At 48.5% G+C, this 13,238-nt stretch overlaps 1 protein-coding gene across 1 annotated transcript in view; it reads right to left on the reverse strand.

Moving 5' to 3' along the window:
* Positions 1-8,768, reverse strand: part of CANX (calnexin) — a 70,556-nt gene extending 61,788 nt beyond the window's left edge. The window contains exon 1 of the mRNA XM_073568017.1: positions 8,611-8,768. The gene's annotated coding sequence lies outside the window, so the exon portion shown is untranslated. The remainder of the gene's footprint in view (positions 1-8,610) is intronic.
* Between the last annotated feature and the right edge of the window lie 4,470 nt (positions 8,769-13,238).

The raw sequence follows: 13,238 nt of genomic DNA on the forward strand, positions 1-13,238 counted from the left end.
CTCACGAAACGCGCGTTGGGGTACGTAGCCGCTGTCTGGACAGGAGCTGCTTTTAAATGGGTAATTAGCCCCCTGATTCAATTAATATATTTTTTTTATGATATTACGTACACCGAAGTTATTCTATATGTATTTGGGCTAATTATAAGCATGGTGGTTACTGGATCAATGCATTTGGTCCTCCTTGTCCATTGTTGAGGGGTTGGTTTGTTTCGATTCACTTTAATTTTCCATGTGGCCATACATCAGATTTATTTGATGCGGTATTGCGTTATTTCAATCCTGTTTCCAGCCTTCGGCCACTATTGTCACCTATGTGGGTCACCACTTTTTTTTTGTAAGTCCAGAGTACTACTAGTCATCATATTACCTATGCAAATAACCATTGTGTGCAAAGCAGCCATTGTCTTGTGATAACTGGCAGACAGGGAGGCGCTTTGCATATAGTGGTCATCTATGGTCCCCTTGTCCAAGAGATATTACTTTATTTTTTTTTTAAGCAAATAAAAGGTCTCCGCCGTATAATGAAAATTCCTACAATTTCTAAAACACATTTCCTGTATCAATCCCTTTTGACAATCCACTTTTGTCATGTTTGGCATCTGTGTTTTTTTTTTTTTTGGTTATTCACTAGTTCTTAAAACACGTCTTGTGTTTTTCACAGGCTTGAATGGCCGAGTCTGATCGACCAATACAGATGCGTTTAGTAAATGCACAGAGTTTAATAATGGGCACATGTATCCATAAAGGTAATGGAGGGGGGTGTGAATGGCCATAAAGGTAAGCAAAGGGGTGTGAATGGCTCTAATCAACCCCATGGGTCAATGTCCTAAATGTGGGGGAGCACTGCTCCTGCCCTCGTAATGACTGACAGGCTGCTGTGTAGGACGGCGGTCAGCGACCTTAGATTAGAAGTGGCGCTTTTAAGAAACAGCAGCGGTGGTGTCTGATGGTCATGGAAACGCAGATTAGATTAGATTAGATTAGATAAACTTTATTGATCCCGGAGGAAATTACAGTATTACAGCAGCAGAACAAAGATCAAGAACATTACAAGAACAATACACACTTTACAAAATAAGTCTATATGGACAGCAGATGCGGATAGACTGGTACTTGTAACTCACCAATTCCCCCCCATACACTTTGAACTTCATTTAGTCTTGGGATGCTTTACACTTATACATTTGTTAAACATCCCCACAGCTGTCGGAACAAACGATTTTCTATATCTTTCCTTTTTACACATTAGTTGGAGTAGACGCTTGCTGAATGTGCTCTTTTGCTTCGCAAACAGTTCATAGAGCGGGTGTGTATTGTTGCTCATTATAGCCTTGCATTTCTTAGTAATTCTATCCTCTAATACCTCCTCGAAAGTCCTGAGTTGTAGACCCACCGCCGCACTAGCCTTCTTGATAAGTTTATTCAGCTTATTCGCGTCAGCTGTGCGCACACTACTACCCCAGCATATAATTGCATCAAAGATTGCACTGCTCTGTACAAAGATATCTGCTCTGTACAAAGCGGGCATAGCGCCTGAGTCCGCTCCTTACACGTGCAACCTGTTCCTGACCTATATGTACAGCAGAACATGGAAAGGGTTAAAAAAGCTCACTTATCCTTTCAGACAAAATCTATAGAAAAGTATGGACTTGCTGTCTTTATCCACCACTAGTTGCTAAAACTTTTGGCACACATACCAGTCTAATAAGTCCAGGCACAATCCCCTATCGTTAAGCTGAGTAGCTTACAATTTACTCTTTTTGAGAGAGCAGTTCCTCTTCAATCAGTATTCTGCCAGCACTATAGGAGCTGGAACTTCCTTTCCAGCATGCACTGCTCCTACAACTAAAACCGAACAAGAAAACTTCTTGCTGTCACTTTCTTGCTCCAACCGTGGCTGTCCGCCCAGCATTCTCCATATAAATGAACCCTTGTGTCAGGATATATCAGTACTGGAGGGTTTTGCAACATGGACACAACTCACAGATCTGTGCAAGAAGGAAACTACAAAGCTCCGTATCTGCGATCCTTCACCATCATCTGGCTATGACCTGCCCAGCGACCTGCATCGTTAAGTCGAGGTTGCTGGGAAGAGCAGGACAGATGGCATTCTAAAGGGCCTGTCACACTAAGCGATATCGCTAGCAATATCGCTATAACGTCACTGGTTTTTGTGACATCACAGCGATATCGCTGTGTCTGATACTTACCTCTGACCGGCTCCCCCGCTGGTTATCGCTGATCGCGCGAGAACGGCCTGGGCTGTTTCTCGTTGGCAGCTTCCTGCTGTGACGATGAGTGACGCGTGGATGCGGGCGGGAGGATGTCAGGATCGCCTCGTCTGACAGGTAAGTAGCGACCCCCGACCCCTGCGATGTCACTGGTGAGATCTGCCTGTGTGGCAGCTCACTAGCGACCACTTAGCGATGTACCAGCGATCCTGACCGCGTCATATCGCTGGTGCATCAGTACCTTAAGCCCCAAGAGCTCTCACATGACCTCATTGACCTGTGAAATCAAAGATTTGTTATAAATACTTTCCCAAGAATGGATGATGTTTCAAAGAATGGCATGTAATACAAAAAAATAAATAAAAACCAGACGCAACAAGCAAATAAATCATGGGTAGTCTTCAAGCTCCCACTAATAGGATTACAGAAAAAAACTCTGGAAAACAACGTATGTGAAAGAGGATCATAGCGCAGAAGACATATGCCCAGGTGGTGATGAGATGAACTTCTGCCCCAGCTTACAGACCACTGCACGGAGCCCATGAAGCCAAAAAGACTCCAACCCATAGTGTATGCAGTAAGTCCAGTGTCCACCATGAATAACAGCGCCCCCTTATGGCACCTATGGCTTTTGACAGAGCACGCACAATCTTGCCTCCGGGCGCTGTACAGCAGTTCTATGATGTGTCCTTGTGCATGCTGCACACGTGACTGCAGTGCGTACATGCTGCATTACTAGCAGGGCTGTGGAGTCGGTAAACCAAACCTGTGACTCCGACTCCTCAATTTCCCTTACACCGACTCCCACATATATTGCTTATATTTAAGTGAAAAATGTATTGTAGTACAATGTGAACACCAGACATTTGATCATTTCTATGATCCAATAATCAAGATATTTAGATATATATTATGTTCTATCTAAGTTCTATTTATTGGAATACAACTTTAGAACACAAAAAACTGCAATAAATTGTAAATATGTAATATCGATTACACACATATATATATATATATATAGTGTATATATATATATATATATATATATATATATAACACTATGTAATAAACTATGTAAGTGGCAAAAAACAGTTTTCAACAAAAACATACTAAATAACATTTGTGCAGTCTATGAATTTGTTCTAAGAAATAGAATTGCCTCCATCAGATCCTCCTTCATAGATGACCTCAAATCTGACCTAATAATGTTAAGGCCAGAGAACAACCTCTCTGCACTAACTTGGGTTGGAGGCAAAGCCGTAACCACATGGGCAACATCTCTAACAATTTCCGGGTATAAAGGAATTGCGTCGTGCACAGTCAGTTTTGATGAACGGTTGAATTTTTCTATTTCTTTGAGAGCAAGTGAAACATTTTGCTGAAATATGGTCAGTCTGCTTGCTATAGGAGATGGAGTGAAATCTTTTTCCTTGCGGCAACACTTTTCCTGCTCCATGTCACTATCCTGTGACCGATCGCTGATCTGTCACCGATCGCTGATCTGTCACATCACAGATCACTGTGACAGATCAGCAATCTGTCACAGGCACTGCACTTGGTTTCCTCATGCCTGCGCTTTGCAGGCACTGAGGAAGTCAGCTCCCTGCAGGCCCCCGTCGCCATCTTGGATCCGGGGACCTGCAGGGAAAGAGCCCCCCGCAGCAGCCCTGCACATTGCGCTGCTGTGTGGGGATCAGGGAAGCACAGAGGGAGCCCCCTCCCTGCCGATGCTTCCCTTTAACCCCCGGTACACCGCAATCGTGTTTGATAGCGGTGTGCAAGGGGTTAACGTGTCAGGGCGGTCCGTGACCGCCCCTGACAGTGTCGGGTGTCAGCTGTGATAATCAGCTGACACCCTGCCGCGATCAGCGGCGCTCACCACGTGGGCGCCGCTGATCGCGCTAGACGTACTATCCCGTCCATGGGCATAGGGGCCCGGGTCCCATGGACGGGATAGTACGTCTGATGTCAGAAAGGGGTTAAATGTCTGATGTTCACATTGTACTACAATAAATTTTTCACTTAAATATAATATATGTTGGAGTCGGAGTCGTGGAGTCGGTGGTAGGGAAATTGAGAAGTCGGAGTCACAAGTTTGGCTTACCGACTCCACAGCCCTGCCGATACAGGACGGGAGCACTACAGCATACAAGCGAGTTTTGATAGGTACATGCCCCTGCTTCTAGGGGGGGGGGGGGCAGCTGCCCCCCTGCCCCTCGCTGGATACGGCCACGATTCACACAGTGTTTTTGCAGATCCGTTTTTTGCAGTAAAATGCAATGACTTTGGGCATCCCAGCAAAGTCAATGGGTCTCAAAATATGACATTCAGACACATCGTTTTGTGAGGATCCGTTTTTGGGCTCAAAAACTGAAGCAGCTCTCACGTCCTCTGGAAGCCTTGGTTTTTCCAAATAAGAGTGAAGCCAACGATGGATGACAGCAAAAATCCCATGACAATGCCATAAAAGCCCAGGGAGAGCCAGTACCAACATCGGCGGTCAGTATAGACGTTATCTTAGGCCTCTTTCACACTTCAGTTTTTTGTGTTAGTTAAAATCCGCCTAAAAGGCGGAAAAGCGGATCCGTTCCTAACTGATGTGTTCGGATGCCACAGGATCCGTTTTGTGACCGATCTGCAGAATGAAGAATTTTAAAGGAACCGCTGGCCGGGGGAAAAAAAAAAAAAAAAAAAAGAGAGAGGGAGAGGGTTTTTTTCGTCCGCCAGAAAGGATTTCAGGGATAATTTTCTCCCTGACTTCCTTTCTCCGGGCATGCGCAATGGAAAATGCCAAGCATGCCGGCGGACGAAAAAAATTTGGTGGATCCTCACAAAAACGGATCCAACGGATGGCCATCCGTCAAGAAAAGCAGCTCAATGGGGAAAAAAACGGATCCCCAAAAAAAAAAATAAATTGCGGATCCGTTCTTTTCAAAGCCTGGCGGATTTTGACTGATGGTCAAAAACGGAAGTGTCAAAGAGGCCTTACTGGGAGGAAAACATAGGGATTCAGAAGGGGTAGTCTGAAAAGTGTACAACCCCTTTCATTCTTCAGACAGGGGGACCTGACAAGTTCCCTTTAAAGCTTTCAGAGTATAACATGGGCTCTAAGCAACAAAGCCTGCAGACAGTATGGCCCCGATCCATCAAAGCTTTTGTAGCCAGAATCTGGGCATAAAAATCTTTGAAAAGTTGTAAAATTTTGGTAAAAAGCAAAGCTGCTTTTCACATTTTGTGACACACCATTTTTGCCCAGCACTGACAAAGGGGGTTGAGCTGCGGCAAGACACCCCCCCCCACCCCCTTGGGAGAAAAATTTGTGGTGAGCCGCATAACTGCAAGTAAGCAAATCATACATGTTTGATCACACTGCGCAGATTTCCCCATCCAGTTACTGCAAAATTACAGCCTTCACCCCATGGACTTCCGGGCCGCCATAGCTACCTGCGTCCCATCATTATGCCAGGAAACAGTGACTGGAAGTATAAGGAAAACTGCCTGATCTACACAGGTCATTTCCCCCTTTCTGTAGCCATTAGGGACTTGCCTGCCCAGTATCAGAGACGCGTGTTTCGCGCTGGTACTTTTCAATCTTGACAACAGAAATGAGTCAGCAGGAGGAGGGGGTCAAAGGGACGCCACCACCATCAGGGACACCACCACCATCAGGGACACCACCACCATCAGGGACACCACCACCATCAGGGACACCGCCGTGTGTGCAGATAGCAGGATGCCATTATCTACCAGATACCCCAAGGGATGTCTGAGAGGCCCATGATATCTCCTGAATCCGCATGATGGACATGGGCACACGTACGTATATACACGTGACGCCCACCTACAGATCGCCTGTAAGGCTATGTGCACACGGTGCGGATTCTGCTGCGGATCCGCAGCGTTTCTGGCCCTGCGGGTCCGTAGCAGTTTCTGCTGTGTTGTACAGTACCATTTTTTGCAATGGTAAAACCAAAAACGCAGTGTGCACATGCTGTAGATTTGCTGCGGGTTACAATCCGCAGCATGTCAATTCTTTGTGCGGATTCCGCTGCGGTTTCACACCTTCTCCATTATAGAGGTGTGAAACCGCAGGGCTAAACCGCAGGCTAAACCGCAGGACTTTTGACCTGCAGATTTACCTGCAGATTTTTACAAATCCGTGGGGAGAAATCTGCAGCTCTCAAAACTACGTGTGTACATAGCCTTTCAAGTCACCTAGATCAGCATCATTTACACCTGCAGATACAGAAAGCAAAGAGATTTTTAGCATTTCTATACTGTTCCTTTAGCCCCTTCATTCATACCAGTCACTCCTGGCCCTGCCGACGGAAGCCGAGCGCCCGCTCCACAGGAGCACTTAGTCTAAAGTGTCAAAACCAACCTTCGTATCAGCGAACATTAAGGGGGTTTCTGGTAAGTGAACAAACGTAAGCCAGGTCTAGCGCTGACATCACATTGACAGCACTGCAGCCAATCAGGGACAGCGCAGAACGTTCTGTCAGCGCAGGCGGAGCCGTCGAGGGAGGTTACAGCAGCGCTGTTGGACATCAGACACTGGGAACAGTGAGCGGACCTGGGGAGGAGGCATAAAGGACACTTTTGTTTTTAACTGACCGTGGGGGTTCTGTAAGTGATTGTGGAGCCCCTCGATGTAAAGGTGTCCGCTAAAAACGATTATTTTGGAAGGGGGGGGTCACTAAAAATGGGGGAGGGGTGCAAATACCTGTGACAAATGAGGGGATCAATTGGGGGAAATTAAGGTGAAAATTACAGAAAATTCATTATAGACCATCACAGACCATCAGCAGATTTGGCTTTCAGTACCATCTTTATGCTGATGACACACAACTGTACACATCATCCCCTGACCTTACCTCCGCTGTACTACAGAACGCCACTGACTGTCTGTCTGCAGTCTCCAACATCATGTCTGCTCTCTATCTGAAACTCAACCTCTCCAAAACTGAACTTCTTCTGCTCCCACCATCTACTAACCTCCCCAAATCTGACATTTCCCTCTCTGTGGGTGGCACCATAATAACACCCCGACAGCAGGCAAGCTGTCTGGGTGTTATGTTCGATTCCGATCTCTCCTTCACCTCCCATATACAATCTCTTGCCCGCTCATGCCGCTTACACCTAAAGAACATCTCTAGAATCCGCCCTTTTCTCACCATGGAAACAACAAAAACTCTCACTGTCGCCCTGATCCACTCCCGCCTGGACTACTGTAATGCTCTATTAATTGGCCTCCCTCTCACTCGACTCTCCCCTCTCCAGTCTATCCTTAATGCAGCAGCCAGGGTTGTCCATCTGGCTAATCGTTACTCAGACGGGTCCGCTCTTCGCCAGTCGTTACACTGGCTGCCAATTCATTACAGGGTACAATTCAAAGTACTTGTTCTCACCCACAAAGCTCTCCACAGTGCGGCACCCCCTTACATCTCCTCCCTCATTTCTGTCTATCGGCCTAACCGACCGCTGCGCTCTGCAAATGACTTTCGACTAACCTCTGCCCTAATCCGTACCTCCCACTCCCGACTCCAAGACTTCTCCCGTGCTGCGCCAATCCTCTGGAATGCTCTACCCCAAGATATTAGGATCATCCACAATTTGCATAGTTTTAGGCGCTCGCTCAAAACGCATTTGTTCAGAGCGGCCTATCACATTCAGTAATCAAAGTCATGTTATGTTTGTGTGTGTGTAGCCCATTCACTATCTCCATCTAACCCCCACCCCCTGAAGATGGCTGGACCGTCATTGTAAATACATCATTGTAAATACAAACCTGTGCTTTGTATCTCCCCCACCTCATTGTAGATTGTAAGCTCCCACGAGCAGGGTCGTCTTATTTCGCTTTAATTATTGTATTGTTAACGTTGTTACTTATGACTGTTGTGTTTGAAACTGTTCAACTGTAAAGCGCTGCGGAATATGTTGGCGCTATATAAATAAAGATTATTATTATATAAAGATTATTATTATTATAACGTGGGTGCGGATAATGGAGAGAAGAGGCTTTTAAAGAGACAGACTGTATAATATATATATACACACATACATACACACACGGGTGGTCTGATACCATTGGTTACGGGGTCCAACATTGCACAACCAGATTATTTAGCAGCCCAGCAGTCAGGCTCCAAGGGGCATAATCCATAACACGCACATATATGCATACAGGTGAGCAGTGTCGTGCCGGCGGGCTTAGTTTACGGCCTGTCAGGGCTGTGAGGATGAATGGGCAGCATCGCGTATGTGAGGCCTAGTGTCACGGCCCTGACAGCCAATGTACAGGCGGCCCAGGCCCCGCCACATCCCACTCCCCGGGTGCAGTAGCCGCACTGTCCCCATCTCCCTCCGCAGCACTCACCGCCGGTACAGTCCTCCCTCGCCACCGTCACCTGCCAGCTGCCGCCGCGCTGCACCACCGACCGCACCGTCACGTGTCCTGCCGGGAGTGAAGCAGAAGGGGAGGAGTCACGCACTAACAACTAGGACCCAGTCTCTGCGAACACCCACACTGGCCACGCCTGCTGCTCGGTGTACTATTGGTCACTCAACGCGTTGTAGGCGAGACTAATGAGATGTCAAAGCGTTATTGGTTATTGCAGCCGCCAATCATCCGAGGGGCGGAGACCTTCCAGGACCTTCTCTTCGTGGACCGCTCGGATTGGTAGGACGGGGTTGTAGATGGAGCACGCTGATTGGCTGCGGGTAGGGGTCGGCGGCTGGGCATTGAGGAAAGAGGAAGAGAAATAGAGAGTCCTAAAAATAATCCATTCATTGAAGCATCACAGGAGCGGGGGTCACCTGACCGGGCGGCGGGGGAGCACTGAGCGGGTGGCTCCTGTCAGGGTGATGCTGGGTGGGGTGACAGTGCGCTCCTGACATTCCCCGCTGCCCACACCGCAGAGGACGCTGCCATGGCACTGGATGCACCTCTTATCTCTGAATCGCTGCTGATCTCGCCCCCTGAAGTTTTCTGACTTTTCTTTTCAGTTTCTGCTCCATTGTTACAAAACTGCAGCCAGTGCTATATTTATTCTGCACTAGATCCCGACCAGTGAAGATGATCGCAGGCCGCGGAGTAACCAGTGGCCTAGCAACTGCTTGTGGCGCCCGGGGCCGTCGATAATCCGGAAGCATCCGAAGAGCCCACACTACACTCAAAGATCTAATATTTAGTCTACTACTAACTCTGCTGTTATTCTACGTTTCTAGACTTTCATCTTCTTGCAGTTCTCTCTATATATACAGGATGTATTAGCTTGGTGATGCTGGATGAAGACCTAATGGCTTTTTTAATAATAATTTTTAATAATGTGACAGAAAAAAAACAAAGTACAAATTATTTTGGCGGACACTGACAGCTTGGGGCCCCTGTGCAAGAAATGTGTCCGGGCCCCCCTCCTTTTATGGCATCAAAGATATATGTATATTTTGATATTATACAGCCACACACACATACAGGTATATATTGCATAGTCTCCTTTATTATGTATATTGCTGTCCCTTACAGAGTGCCCTCTCTAGTCATGTACAGTACCGTCCCTTACATATTGGATTATATAGAGCCCTGCTTTTTATTACATACCGTCCTGTCTTGTTAGCTGTATAATGCAATGATGGCTGATGGAGCATGGGAAAGCTTCCCTTCTAACGGAGGAGCTGATGGACTGGTAGTTTGGCCACCGGCTCCTCGATCAGCAGTCATCTAAAAAGAGAGGTGAATATGTAATAAAAGAGAGCGCTGTAAATAACAAAATTAACCAAAATACACTATGTAAGAGACAGCACTGTACATAACAGCAGAGGAAGGTATATAATAAGGGACGGCACCATATATAACTAGAAAGGATGGTATGTAATAAGGGACGGTGTTATACATAATAAAAGAGGAAACTGTAACTAAGGATGGTGTTATACAGAATTAGTGAGTACACTATATTCTAAGGGACTGTGTTAGACATAATAAGCGATAATGTCTTTCTCCACCTCCCCCTGTTCCTAAGGCCGTTATAAGTCCCCCCTTCCTCCAATCCCAATCCCCCACACCCCTTATTGTCCTCCTCTCGCATCCCATTATTGTCCTCTCCCCCACTCCATCATTGCCCATTCCACCAACTCCATCATTTCCTCCACCACCCCCATTTATTGCCCTTTCCACCACCACCATCGCATTCTCCCCCACCACCCCATCATTTATTTTTCCCCGACCACCCCATCATTGCCTTCTCCCCATCACTCCCATCATTGCCTTCTCCATCACCCCATCACTGCCTTCTCCCCATCACTCCCATCATTGCCTTCTCCATCACCCCATCACTGCCTTCTCTCCATCACTCCCATCATTGCCTGCTCCATCCTCCCATCATTGCCTTCTCTGCATCACCCCCATCATGGCCTTCTCCCATTACCCCCTCATGGCCTCCCATTACCCCCTCAAGGCCTTCTCCCATTACCCCCATCATGGCCTTCTCCCATTACCCCAGGCATCATGGCCTTCTCTCCCCATCACGGTCTTCTCATGTCCCCATCTCCTCCGGGGCCAGGCTAACCTACAGACAGACATACACACAGACAGACATACATATACATACACACACAGACAAACATACACACAGACACCACCTCTCACCTCTCCGCAGCATTGCCCGCGCTTCCTCGCTCACACAGCAGCGGCTGCTGAATGATGATGTCATTCAGCGGCGCTCCTCTGTGTCAAACAGGAAGCGCGGCCTCCGGGCAGGAAGCAGGACGGACCCTTGCAGCTCCGCTCCTGCTATTCCCTCTTGCAGGCAGCGGAGCTGCTGTGATCGCTCCCTGCCCGCCGCTGCACTGCACTGTGCCTCCGTTCTCCCACAGAGTGGAATTGCTGCTGCCGTGCCGCCCCCACACACATGCTGCCTGGGGCGGACCGCCCCGCCACGCTACGCCACTGGGTGTAACCAGACTCTGATGAGCGCTGGTGGAAAACTTGGATCTGGCCCCCTGTCTAGGTGTCAGATGTATGGGCCCTTGTAGCATTCTAAATCTTATTAAGATATGTGTCCTCCCATAAAAAAATGACCACATCTTGTACTAGTGCCACCCACCCTGAGCCCCTTCCTAGTATAATGTCCCCACCCTGAGCCCCTTCCTGGTATAATGTCCCCTTCCTAGTATAATGTCCCCACCCTAGACCCCTTCCTGGTATAATGTCCCCACCCTGGGCCCCTTCCTGGTATATTGTCCCTTTCCTATATAATGCTCCCGCCCTGGACCTCTTCCTGGTATAACGTCCCCACCCTGGACCCCTTCCTGGTATAATGTCCCCATCCTGTGACCCTTCCTGGTATAATGTCCCCACACTGGGCCCCTTCCTGGTATAATGTCCCCTTCCTAGTATAATGTCCCCACCCTGCACCCCTTCCTGGTATAACGTCCCCACCCTGGGCCCCTACCTGGTATAATGTCTGCACCCTGGACACCTTCCTGGTATAATGTCCCCATCTTGTGACCCTTCCTGGTATAATGTCCCCACCCTGGGCCCCTTCCTGGTATAATGTCCCCAACCTGTGCCCCTTCCTGTTATGTCACCACACTGGACCCCTCCATGGTATAATGTCCCCATCCCGTGCCCCTTCCTGGTATAATGTCCCCATCTTGAGCCTCTTCCTGGTTTAATGTCCCCATCTTGAGCCTCTTCCTGGTATAATGTCCCCCATCCTGGACACCTTCCATTAGTAATGTCCCCCATCTTGGGCCCCTTTCTGGTATAATGTCCCCACCCTGGGCCCCTTTCTGGTATAATGTCCCCACCCTGGACCCCATCCTGGTATAATGTCCCCATCATGTGTCCCTGGTATAATGTCCCCACTCTGGGCCCCTTCCTGGTATAATGGCCCCACCCTGGGCCCCTTCCTGGTATAATGGCCCCACCCTGGGCCCCTTCCTGGTATAATGGCCCCTTCCTAGTATAATGTCCCCACCCTGGACCCCTTCCTGGTATAATGTCCCCACCCTGGGCTCCTTCCTAGTATAATGTCCCCACCCTGGACTCCTTCCTGGTATAATGTCCCCATCTTGAGCCTCTTCCTGGTATAATGTCCCCCATCCTGGACACCTTCCATTTGTAATGTCCCCCATCTTGGACCCCTTCCCTTAGTAATGTCCCCCAGCCTGGGCCCCTTCCTGGTATAATGTCCACATCCTGGGCCTCTTCCTGGTATAATGTCCCCACCCTGGGCCCCTTCTTGGTAGAATGTCCTAATCCTGGTCCTCTTCCTGATATGACCTCTTCCTCGTCTAATGTCCCCATCCTGTGCCTCTTCCTGGTTTAATGTCCCCATCCTGGACCCCTTCTAATAATAACGTTCCCATCCAGGACCCCTTCCTGTATTGTTCCAATTTCTGCCTCTGTTCTCTTAACACTTTTTTAAAATTCTTTTTACCTTTCCCCCTCACCCACAACATGCGGCATCCTCTTCTATAGCCAACGTAGTAGCCGGAACCTTACTTCGGCATGTCTGCTATGAGCAGCGCATTATGTCACTGCTATACGTCACCTGTGACTGGCATGCCGGTTAGTTGCCGGGTTCCGATAGGCCGGCACCGTGTATTGCAGCGCAGGGATCAAGTACCGCAATACATGTCAGCTGAATGTGTCCCCAGATGCCCAGTCAGCTGACATAGGTGTTGGCATTTGTAGCCTCCCCCCCCCCGCACAGGTCTGATCGCACCCCTTGTGACTGTGACTACTATGCAGGGCCGGCAGACCAGGCAGCTGCCTAGGGGCCCCAGTCAGTGGTGTGCCGCTAATAGCGACACATCACACAGCCGCTATGGGGCCCGCCTGCCGCCAGCAGCGGCTCCCTCTGCCGCCACCAATTGAACTATACCGGCGTCATTTTGATGCCAGTAGAGTTCAAAGTAATGATGGAGGAGAGAGCGTCCAAAGACACTCCCTCTCCCATCATTCCCCTCTGCCTCTGATACTGTGGGTGTGCGATGACGTCA

Source organism: Dendrobates tinctorius, unplaced genomic scaffold (assembly GCF_039654945.1).
Source record: "Dendrobates tinctorius isolate UK_male_01 unplaced genomic scaffold, ASM3965494v1 ptg000020l, whole genome shotgun sequence".
NCBI lineage: Eukaryota > Metazoa > Chordata > Amphibia > Anura > Dendrobatidae > Dendrobates > Dendrobates tinctorius.